This window comes from Lactuca virosa, chromosome 2, assembly GCF_052849685.1.
Source record: "Lactuca virosa cultivar CGN04683 chromosome 2, Lactuca_virosa_CGN04683_v6, whole genome shotgun sequence".
NCBI classification, from domain to species: domain Eukaryota; kingdom Viridiplantae; phylum Streptophyta; class Magnoliopsida; order Asterales; family Asteraceae; genus Lactuca; species Lactuca virosa.
The window spans coordinates 149514079-149526138 of record NC_136427.1 but is presented as its reverse complement, the minus strand read 5'-3'; the positions used below and the strand labels follow the sequence as shown (position 1 = coordinate 149526138).

The window sequence follows — 12060 nt, the reverse complement described above, 5'->3', positions numbered from 1 at the left end:
CATCCCAACCCCAACCCCAACCCCCTTACCTTACCTGCCCCACCATTTTATACTATTTGAATAATAGTCTTTTTAGGTAAGATAAGGACCAAACGCGTAACAAAAACTAACAGTAAAGACCAAACGCGTAACAAAAAGAAATAGTAAAGACGTTCCGAGTTAAAAAAATAAGTTAGGAACCAAACACATAAATTACCCCAAACCTAGGGACTATTTGTGTAATTTACTCGATTGTAAATGTTCTACCACTTTCAAATCTTGTCCATAATGTGATTGCCAAAGGACAATCAAAGAATAAATGGTCCACTATTTCCCTGGATCTAGCAAGATAGGGAAAAGAACACATATGTGGGAAAAAAGCATCGACAATTTTATCAGACTTTGAAGAACCAAAATACATGAAAATTTGGAGCTCCATGCATCAATCACACTCATGACCAATACTCTATTAGAAAATATAGTCTTCAAACCATAGTCTTTTAACTTTTACTGTATTAAAAAGAAAATATTGTTATTCCATTACTAATATATGAAAGCTTAACTATTAGTCATCGTAATATTTAATCCATATATCATACTAAGTTATAACCCGTGTATTACACGTGACAAAATAAAACAACTTCGAAAGTTAATAGACGTTATAATTAATAATACATTTGCACTAACAATTGTTTTTTAGAGACTTAGATGTTTTATCTGTAGCTATATAATTATTAATTTAAACAAATTTTACAATGGGTTTTGAATTAACCAATATTTACAAAACGACCTTTTATAAACGTATTAGACACGACCATCGATTAACACAATAATTTTTTTAAATTTTCCATTCTTATAATATGCATTATCTTATTTTGTATTTGTGTAACTATGACAGTACAACATTTTTTCCCTTTTAACAATTATAAAATTTTATTTAAATATTTACTATCAAATGAAAGCGCTTAAATAGTTGGAAAGTTTTAATCAGTGTAATTAAATTTAAATGTTAACAATATTCTAAATACCATGAGGAATAAACTTATTACCAACAAACATTCAAATTGAACCATTATGTTTGAATTTCAATGCAAACATCTACACACACGGAATATCTAGATCAAGAACAGGCAATATAAACCCATAAATAACAACAAATTTATAAAACCCAGATTATGGGCAGTTTATTAACTTGCTATCCAATCAATAGCCGATCATGTATAAAACTGTAATTTTCAAATTCAAACACATGTGAAATAAACTTGCAAATAAAAAAATCAACCCCAAATTCTTTAATAAAATCAAACATTTAAAGGAACGATCTCGTTCAAATTCATAGTACCTAATGAAATTGTTACATAAAAATGTTCAAATCACATAACTATACACAATGGCAACATACTTACAACACTTTACTTATAAAAAGCATTATGCTAATCTGCATATTGAAGACTCTTACATTTTGGCCTTACCATAAAATTTCTCATAAAATTGTTATCAATCAAAAGAGAAAAAAAAACTAATCAATGCATAAAAGAGTAGACCATTTAACCAGGAAATCCTGTAAGATTCAACATTTAATGACCGACATAAATGAGTGAACTCAAAATCGTATAATCTCAATATTTTTTAATCAACCAGCAACACATAGTAGTTTTGAGTTTAATCCTATATAATTAACACAATTTAATCTTACATTTGCTTTCTTCTTTAGTTCCTTTGTAATCCATTGTTTCCGTCATTTGGGTCTACTATTAACCTAACACAAAAAAACAAAGAAAATGAATAAGCCCGTTTTCTAAATAAGCCATATTTTACAAAAATTGAAATGCTTCTTAAATCCATATATATTCCCCTTTTCTTCTTATTAGTTTTTATACAGCCCCTCACATAAGACATTCCAACAACCCTACACTTTAACTCCGTTGCTCAACGTTTCTATCAATTTAACCTACAATTAAATATTTAAGTCACAAGGAAAAATAATTAGTTTTAATGAATTACAAGTTTAAAGTTGCGATTGGTTTTCACTCCAAGGATTTTTGGAGTTTTATAAACCAGTTTATCTATCCTGCACAGGGAAAAAATACTTGTCAATATTATAATGATCAAATCCATTCTGCACTTGAAAAACAAAATCCATAAATCAAATAAAGAAAATGTCTATTAAGACGAAATACAGATTCATACACTTGATTCAAGAAAACCAAATATTAGGTATTTACCTTTGTATCACCTTTTGGGGAACCACGTGAATTAGCTTTAGTCAATTTTGAATTTACTAAATACTTTTTACAAACAATAAAAACCAAGAAAAAAGCTCAGTTATGCAATACATTAAACATGTCAGGGAAGAACCAAGAACAAAGAACAAACAAACCAACAATTACCTCATGGCAAACGACAACAACATATGTTAGACCTTAAAATAAAAAAAAAAACAAAAAAAAACATGAAAAAGATGCAACCTAAGTTGAAAAAACTCAGTTAAAACCAAATAATCAATTCAATAAATCGCATATAAAGAATCATAATAACGAAAATACAGAAATGGATAACAAGAATTCATCAAGGTAAACAAACCCTAACCCTAGAAAAAAAAAAAAACTTTACCTAAACTTGAAATGATGACGATCAACAAACAGGTTCACTATAAGCTCTCCAATACCCTTGAAGCATCCAATCGTTAAATAAAATTGAACAGAGATAAAGAGAAAAGCCTCATCAGCTAGAAGAGAGGGTAAATAAAGAGCAATTTTGCATTATGTCAAGAAGTTTGGTAGGCATTCGAAAATCTGTGGAGAACCCAAAACTCAAAGTCAACTTTGTTTCTTGATTTGATTTTATTGGATGCTAGGCTTTGAACGATTCAAAGTTTGGAAACGATCTTGTTTCCTGATTTTATGAGATGTTAGGTTCTAAACACGAGTGAAATAGGAGATTGATTTAGATTTGATGATTTCTTGATATAAGAGATCACGTTATTATCAAACAATTTGAATTTCTAATTTGCCTAAGATTAAGGGATTTGATTTTCAAATTACCGGCTTCAAATTGGCTAATTTAGTGGGACGTTTTAGTCTAACACTGAAATCAACTTGGGCTTGGGCGGGAGGGGATTTGGGGAAATTCACTTTGGTATTTTGAGCGGGAAATATCAATTTTGGGGGCTAAGACAATGAATTGGTTTCATTTATTAGATTAGGGGATATGAGAAATCATTCCTAATAAATAAAGATCTTATTGACACATGTCTTCTTCTCCTTTAATTTGTCACATGTAATTTTTTCATAATTTTTGATTTATTTGTTTTCCACATGTAATTTGTTTATTGGTTCCATTTTATTTTTAGTGAAAATCATTGATTTAATTAATTCAATTTAATTTTAAAATAAATTATAATAAATTCCATTCATGAATTCGTTACTTGCTTCTACAAACATGGTTTTGTTTTTCTTTTTTATTTTCATTATTTACATAAAAGTAACTTTTTTCAGTTTAAACTTATTTTTACATAAATTTGTATTATTTTATATACTTATTCATCAAAGCTTTATATATATAATTATTACTTTTTAAATTGCCTAAGGTTTATAAGTTTATTTTTTTTAATAAACCCGTGTAATACACGGATTTCACACCTAATGACTATTAATCAAGTATTTAAAAATAACCTATAGAAACTTTTTGTTAAGAAAAGAACAATATTTATTGCTTTTAGTTCCCCATGATGATGCCATTTAGTATTATTGGATCCAGATATTTAACTAGCACCAAAGGGCTTGTAGCCCAGCGGTATCAGGTGGTGCTCTTTCTCTTTGAGATCGAGGGTTCAAGTCCCGTCGTGGACATAGGTGGTATAGGTGTTGTTAGTTTAGGAGTAGATTAGATTGACCGGTTAAAAAAAAAAGATATTTAACTAGCCGTTAAAACCTGCTGCAAATAAAGGAGTTAAATTAATATATATGTTGGTAGATCAATCTCGTACCTCGGTAACTGATTAAGCAAATAAAATCTAAGTAAAATAAAAATAAGAAAGTAATAGAAAGTTGTATATGCATTTGTATTTGATGGACTCTAGTGAGCCCTCCACAGAATTACTTTCAGACCCCATTTAGTAGGTGTAGGTGTAACCAAGCGACAAACACAGTATCTATATTTGACTGGTGGACGTCTCCTTTCCCGACTGCAGATTGATCATGATGCAACTTTTTTGTTTCAGAATAATAACGTGAAACTATTTGATATAAACGTCTCAACAAAATAAAGCTTTTGTAGCATTTGGACATGTAATTGATAAAAGAAAAACTCAATATGCTACACATGAAAAATAAAAGAATTCATACATTACGACAACTAAAAGGAGATTTAACATCAATTAGAGTTCGACTCTTCTACCGACCATTTTGATAAATCCACTGAAATGATAACATCAATTAGAGTTCGACTCTTCTAACTGTATGATAACTATGTCCTCATTTAAATTTAAATTTGTACTGTTTTTTTATTTTGGTATCTAATTATTTAGTAGACCAGTTACACCAAAAAAACATTTCGTGATACTTTATAGGGAAAATACCGGCAATAGTCAAAAAATGGAGGGTAATTTCAAAATTTAGACATAAAAAATGATATTTCCGGGTATAGACATGCATTCCGCGGAGGTAAGCTCTGAGGAGCTCCGCGGAATCACTGTAGCTCCGCGGAGTGGCAAAATTGTAAATAAATCAAGATATTAAAAAAAAAAACTGAAGATCAATTCCGCGGAGAATGAGTATAAAACCCGAAAAAACCGATGTGGAAAAAAAAAAAAAAAACTCAAGATCCATTTCTCAGAGGTAGCTCCGCGGAATGGATCTTGAGTTTTTTTTTTCCTTTTTTTTGTAAATATCTTGATTTATTTACGATTTTGCCACTCCATACAGTGATTCCGCGGAGCTCCTCAGAGCTTACCTCCGCGGAATGCATGTCTATATCCGAAAATATCATTTTTTATGTCTAAATTTTGAAATTACCCCCTATTTTTTGACTATTGCCGGTATTTTCCCTACTTTATACTTTATTACCCTTTTTTCCTCTTTGCTCCTTATTTAAACCATCGTATTTTATTTTATTTTAACATTTCACCCTTCATTTTAGTACTTATTATTTTTTTCCTTTTTTGGTTATGTTTTATATTACCGGTCCTTTTTTTTAAAGAGGTTATGATTCTTGTGAATATTGATGGCTATGATTTTGTTTATTTTGAATATCAAAAAATATATTAATTTCTTGATTAAGATTAGGAATGTTATTTGGCCGATTTAATCAATTATCAGTTTGTTCTATTTGGTTTGATTGATTTTTTGACTTCGAATATAATACTGAACCGAACCAAATAATGTTCGATTTAATCGTTTTTGGTTTCTAATGAGTTAATTTAATTGGTTGGGTTTCTGATAAATCTGGATAACAAACATTTGAACAACTAATCAAGTGAGAATGTTTATGTCTCATGGAATGCAATCAACTTGTAAGAAATAAAACAAGTTATTAATAACAACAAAAGAGTGGCTAAACTAAAAGCACAAAATAACATACAATAGCTAAAATTAATATTACATATAGTCATAAAAGTGGCTAATAAATATGGATTAACACATATAATCTAAAAGTTCCTAAATCTTATTCTCACTTTCTAACTTTTACTTCTATGGTTACTAAACTTTTAACTAAATTCAACACATTCTTTGGACCATAATGTTTGACAACCAAGGCTTCTCCTTCAGATTCGTCAAAGAAATCACTTTGGTAATTTTGAGATGAACCTACAGTGTTGTCTTGATGATTGTATGTCCGATTTTCTTGCATGAGAAATTTATTTCTTCATGATTTCGAAGATCTTCAGATAAGGAGACAAGATTAATGGTTGTACTCATCTCGCTGTTTTAAGTATTCAACGTGATGATCCCAACTATCATTAAGAGAATCAAGAAACTTGATTATCAGAGTGCTTTTGGTCTTGTTCATATTAAATCGACTCATATCATTTACAAGGCAGTTGAAACGATTGAAAACTTGAGTAAGAGTCCCGTTCTTGTGCCGGAAGAATTGTTCATATGAGTGATTAAGACAATTCTTTTCATCGACTAGATGAAGTTTGTTTACGAAAAAGTTTTTTGAGAGAGTTGAAGAAAAAGACATTGTTAATCAATTAGAATGGCCCGCTATGATACCAGTTGTAGAATCCCTTGATCTTTATTGATTAACAAACGAACAATTATTGAAAGAACACACAAATATATCACAAAGGTTTTTCACTAAGAAAAATGTTCTCATAAAGTGAACGAGCACAAAACTCTTTAGGGTTCGATAATCAACTAGTGATATGAACCATGGTACATATAGAAAAGTAAAGAAGATATGAATCCTTACAAACTAGGGATATCACCTAATCTACATAAATAATAGAATATATCCAATATCTCTAAGATATCGGATATGCTAAATAACTACGTATCTATCTATATGTACAACATATTACATTTATAGAGTTTACACGTTGACATGACCTTGTAGACTGAGCTTCATGCTGGCATGCCAGGTGAGACGCTGGCGCTGAGTCGGCATGAAGGTTTTGCATTACTATGTAATTTATATTCTAAGTGTCCTTACGAAGGACGATGAAGTATAAATCGAGCAAATATGGGCGTGAGGGTGAGAGATAGTTGGTTGGAGATGATGATGGATCAAGATAGAAGGTTCGCAAGAGGGAATAGCCATCCGTGGCAAATTCAGACCTCATTAGAAGTGGTAGATATAGTGTCGAAATTAAGATGATGTCGGTGGTTGTGATGTAAGTAACCGCCAATGAGTGGGTTGGAAATGGTGACGATGCATAAAGAGGGTTCGTTGGACGGAGTAGCCGCCAATAAGTGGAATAAGTGGGTTGGAGATGGTGATGATGCATAGAGAGGATTTGTCGCAGGGAGTATCCGTTGACGGTGGTTTAAAGACATGCATTTTAAGGTTTCTTCAAAGAGGTGAGAAAAGTGTAAGGGGAATGTGGGGTGGTTGGGAAGGTAGGGTTGGGTTCGAAGTAGGACCTTATTGCTCCTTTTAAATTAATAATAATAATAATAACATTAACTTAATTGGAAAATAAACACACAAAAGGCATTATGGTTATTTTAAATCTGGCATGGACTCAAACTGGAAAATCATTTTTTAGGGATGAAGCAGACAACTTTCAACAATTAAGGGATGGTCCAAGTTCATTTTTGAAAATAAGTATTAAATACACAATTTTGATGGGTTTTAGGTAAAACAAATAAACCAGAAAACAATTCCTAAGTTCACATGCAACCTACTTTGGATCTATGTTTTAACTATTGAACATACAACTTTGAATTGCAAAACAAGAACCCTAGAGAAGGAGGCTATTTTCGAAAATAGTAAATTAGGGTTTAGGAGCTACATACCTTTCAATTGTTATAGCAAACAATTGATAATTCCCTTGATCTTGATCTTCTTGGAAGCTTAGCACCATAAGTGTAATGCCTCTAATGGAATCACACCCAAGAACTAGCAAGAAGGAAAGTAGAAGAAGAGAGAGAGAGAGGGAGTATGCAATTCGGCCTAGGGTTTCTTCCAAAGAACAAGTGCCGAAAATGTGAGCCAGGAGGCTCCTTAAATAGCTGAGGGATCTAGGGTTTAGGGAAAACCCTAATTATCCTTTGCTTAGGGCCTAAGCAAAACCCAAGGGCCTTATCTAGAACCCTTGGACGAAATCTCTAGGGTTTCCCCTATGGATTTCGTCCACCTCCTTCCAAGGAGGTTCTGGATCCTTCCACTCAACTATTAGTTAATTGCAAACTAATCCCCGCACTTTATAATTAATTCTTTTAACCCCAAAATTAATTCTGATTAATTTCTGGCTAACTATTAATTAAACATAATGATTTCTAATTAATATATTAATCCATTAACATATTAATAAATCATTTATATATATTAATTTATTAATCTTATAAATTAATATCTCTCCTTTCATAATTTCCTTGTCCAGTTGCTAGGTTGAGGGCAACCCAAAAGGACCGTGCTGCTATCAATTCAAGTACATACCAATTATAGTTATGGGCTTAGACACCTAATCCAACAGTCTCCTACTTGGATAAGTCTGTAACTATAATTGCTAGTATGCCTTCTAAATTTGACCAGCAAATTGTAGCTTCCAAAAGCTGCTGCCGAACTCTGACCCAGTCAGTTACGTGTCCTAAGATAAGTGATCATATAATCCTTCGTTCTGCTAGATATCCCTAGACATAAGACATGGAATGTAATCAATCTCTTTGTCCAGAATCTATGTTTCCCGATTTCTGATTTGTGATGATGTAGGACTTCTAATTGAACACATCAATTTAGTCCTGGCTGGGCCCAGCACATAAGTCAACACCAAATCATCGAGGGGCCCACAGATATCGCTTTTCCTGTTAGGGCAAAAGGAACGAATAAACGTTGACTCATATGCTTGTATCTTTTACTCATCAAATTATACATGACAATGCGTTTTATAACACCAAGTTACTGATGCGTTTTCGTATCACCAATGCATGACCGACTTGCAAATTGCAACTCATATATCTTCGTTTCAAGATTATAAGATATTATCGTCTCAGTATTACTCTTGATGAATTCCATGAAGTGATACTCTGAGCGAGGGTTTATCCAATACTTAAATCTCAATTCTGAGTACTCATGAACGTTGCAGCAATTCTATTGCCATGTCTATCCTTAGACAATCTACAATCCAGTTCATGACAGTCTTAATTCACTACTTACTTCCAAAAGTATGAGCGACTGTGGAGTTTGAATAATCTTATTATTCAGGAAGTAAAACATGCAAAATATGAAACACAATAATAAACAATTGACAAAAGGCAGTAATCAAACTAATAAACAATACTTTATTATTTAATCACCAAAAGTCAATTACATTTATTTTGTTACAAGTTTCAGAACAAAACTGATCTAACTACTAAAACTAATATCATCTTTCAGTCCTATGCTCCGAGCATGCTGAATATGCTTAGCCCTACTCAGACCCTTTGTGAGGGGATCTGCTGGGTTATCTTCAGATGACACCCTCTTTACTACAAGATGACCTTTTTCTACTCTATGTATGATGAAATGGTACTTTTTGTCGATATGTCTGGTTTTACCATGATCTCTCGGTTCCTTTGTCAAGGCAACCGCTCCTTCATTATCGCAGAACAGTTCCATAGGCTCCTGGATGGTTGGAACAACTCCGAGATCTCTGATGAAGTTCCTCAACCAAGCTGCTTCTTTCGACGCTTCACTCGCTGCTATGTACTCTGATTCACAAGTAGAATCAGCCACCGTATCTTGCTTGGAACTTTTCCAAGTAACTGCTCCTCCATTCAGTAAAAATACCCAGCCCGATTGAGAACGAAAGTTATCTCTATCCGTCTGAAAGCTGGCATCACTGTAACCATCTACTCTCAAAGTATCATTGCCACCAAGTACAAGGACCCAGTCCTTTGTCCTTTGCAAATACTTGAGTATATTCTTTACTGCTATCCAATGAGCTCTACCCGGGTTTCCCTGATAGCGACTGACCATGCTCAAAGCAAATGCCACATCAGGGCGAGTACATGTCATAGCGTACATGATCGATCCGACAGTGGAAGCATAAGGTACACGACTCATGTCATCTATTTCAACATCTGTACTCGGGCATTGAGTCTTACTCAATTTGGTATTGCTCTGGATAGGTAGCTCTCCCTTCTTGGAATTTTCCATACTAAACCTCTTTAGTACCTTATCCAAGTATGTGCTCTGACTAAGTCCAATTAGTCTCTTCTTTCTATCTCTCAATATTCTAATCCTAAGAATATAGGCAGCTTCTCCAAGGTCTTTCATGGCAAAACACTTTCCAAGCCAAGACTTAACATCTCTCAAGGTTGGAACGTCGTTACCAATGAGTAATATGTCATCGACATATAACACCAGAAAAGTTACTATACTCCCACTAGCCTTGATATACACACAAAACTCATCTTCAATTCTAGAGAAACCAAACTCTTTGACTTTATCATGGAAGCAAAGATTCCAGCTGCGAGATGCTTGTTTCAATCCATAAATGGATTTCTCAAGCTTGCACACTCTATTGGGAAACTTTGCATCAACAAAACCCTCTGGCTGATTCATGTAAATATCCTCAGCCAACTTCCCGTTAAGGAAAGCAGTCTTGACATCCATCTGCCAGATTTCATAGTCATGAAAGGCAGCTATGGCGAGCAATATCCTAATAGATTTAATCTTAGCTACTGGCGAAAAAGTCTCATCATAGTCAACCCCTGGGGTTTGAGTGAAACCTTTTGCAACCAGTCGAGCCTTGAATGTATGTACATTCCCATCCATGTCTGTCTTCTTCTTGAAGATCCATTTGCACCCAACTGTCTTACGACCTGGTGCACTATCAACCAAATTCCAAACTTGGTTGTCATACATGGACTTAATCTCGCTGTCAATTGCCTCTTTCCACTTGGAAGCCTCTGGGCCTGCCATTGCTTCCTTATAAGTGACTGGTTCATCTAAGTTTACCAGTGTTCTGTCACTTATGAATGTGTCACCATCTGAAGTAATATGAAAACCATACAACTCAGGTGGCACACTCACCCTAGTGGACCTTCGAAGAGGTAATGAATTATCAACTGGTTCAACAGGAACTGTTTCCTCTGGTTGAGTGCTAGTGTCATCTAAGGTTCCTTCATTGGCTAACTCTTGAATTTCTTCAAGTTCAATGGTGCTCCCACTGTCCTCTTTGAATATGAGCTCCCTTTCTAGAAAAGACTCCTCTTCGTGCTACAAAGACCACGTTTTCACTAGGCCTGTAGAACAAATATCCAAAAGACTGCTTTGGGTAACCAATGAAAACACATTTCTCACTTCTAGCTGCTAGCTTGTCGTGAGTCTCTCGTCTTACGAAAGCTTCACAACCCAGACTTTAATATGTGCCAACGAGGGAACTTTCCCCGTCCACATTTCGTGAGGTGTTTTGGCAACCTTCTTTGTAGGGACAAGATTGAGGATGTGGGCGGCAGTCTCTAAGGCATACCCCCAGAAGTGAATAGGAAGTGAAACACGAATCATCATAGAACGAACCATGTCTAACAAGGTCCGATTACGCCTCTCAGCTACACCATTTAATTGTGGTGTCCTAGGAGGAGTCAATTGTGAGACTATCCCACATTCTTTCAGATAGTCGTTAAACTCGATACTAAGATACTCCCCGCCTCTATTGGATCTAAGTATCTTTATATTCCTGCCCAATTGATTTTCGACCTCATGATTAAAATCTTTGAACTTTTCAAAGGTTTCTGACTTATGCTTGATCAAGTAGATATAACCATATCTGCTGTAATCGTCAGTGAAAGTCACATAAAATCGATTAGCATCTCTTGTAGTTGATCTGAAGGGCCCACACACATCTGTGTGTATGAGATCCAACAGACCTTCACCTCTTTCACAAGACCCTGTGAATGGTGATTTTGTCATCTTTCCCAAAAGACAAGATTCACACATATCATCTGATTTTAGGTCAAATGATTCCAACACTCCATCCTTTTCGAGTTGGGCTATACGTTTCTTGTTAATGTGTCCAAGACGACAATGCCACAAGCATGCCTTGTCTACACTATTAGACAAGTCAATATTAAGTACACTATTTCCTAAGCTATCAACACAAGTCACTGTTTCATACACACCATCACAAGGTAAAGCTTCAAACATAAAAACACCATTCTTATAAACAGAAATTGAACCATTCAAATCATTAAAAGAATATTTAAAACCTTGTCTGAACAATGCATGAAATGAAATAATGTTTCTCGTCATCTCAGACGAATAACAACAATTTACCAAATCTAATCTAACATCATTACTAAGAAAAAGCTGATAAACTCCAATCTTGGTTACTGGTGAAGACTTTCTGTTTCCCATGATCAAGTTTATCCTTCCTCGCTCTATCTCCTCACTTTCCTTTAGCCCCTGCATATCAGAACAGATATGAAAACCACA

At 34.1% G+C, this 12060-nt stretch overlaps 1 long non-coding RNA gene across 1 annotated transcript; it reads right to left on the bottom strand.

Moving 5' to 3' along the window:
• Positions 1-1422: 1422 nt before the first annotated feature.
• On the bottom strand, positions 1423-2900 carry LOC145156554 (uncharacterized). Its single transcript, XR_013736791.1, has 3 exons — positions 2593-2900; positions 1676-1738; positions 1423-1540 (listed from the first exon to the last, which is right to left on the bottom strand). It is a non-coding gene; the product is annotated as an uncharacterized LOC145156554 (long non-coding RNA).
• Positions 2901-12060: the final 9160 nt, after the last annotated feature.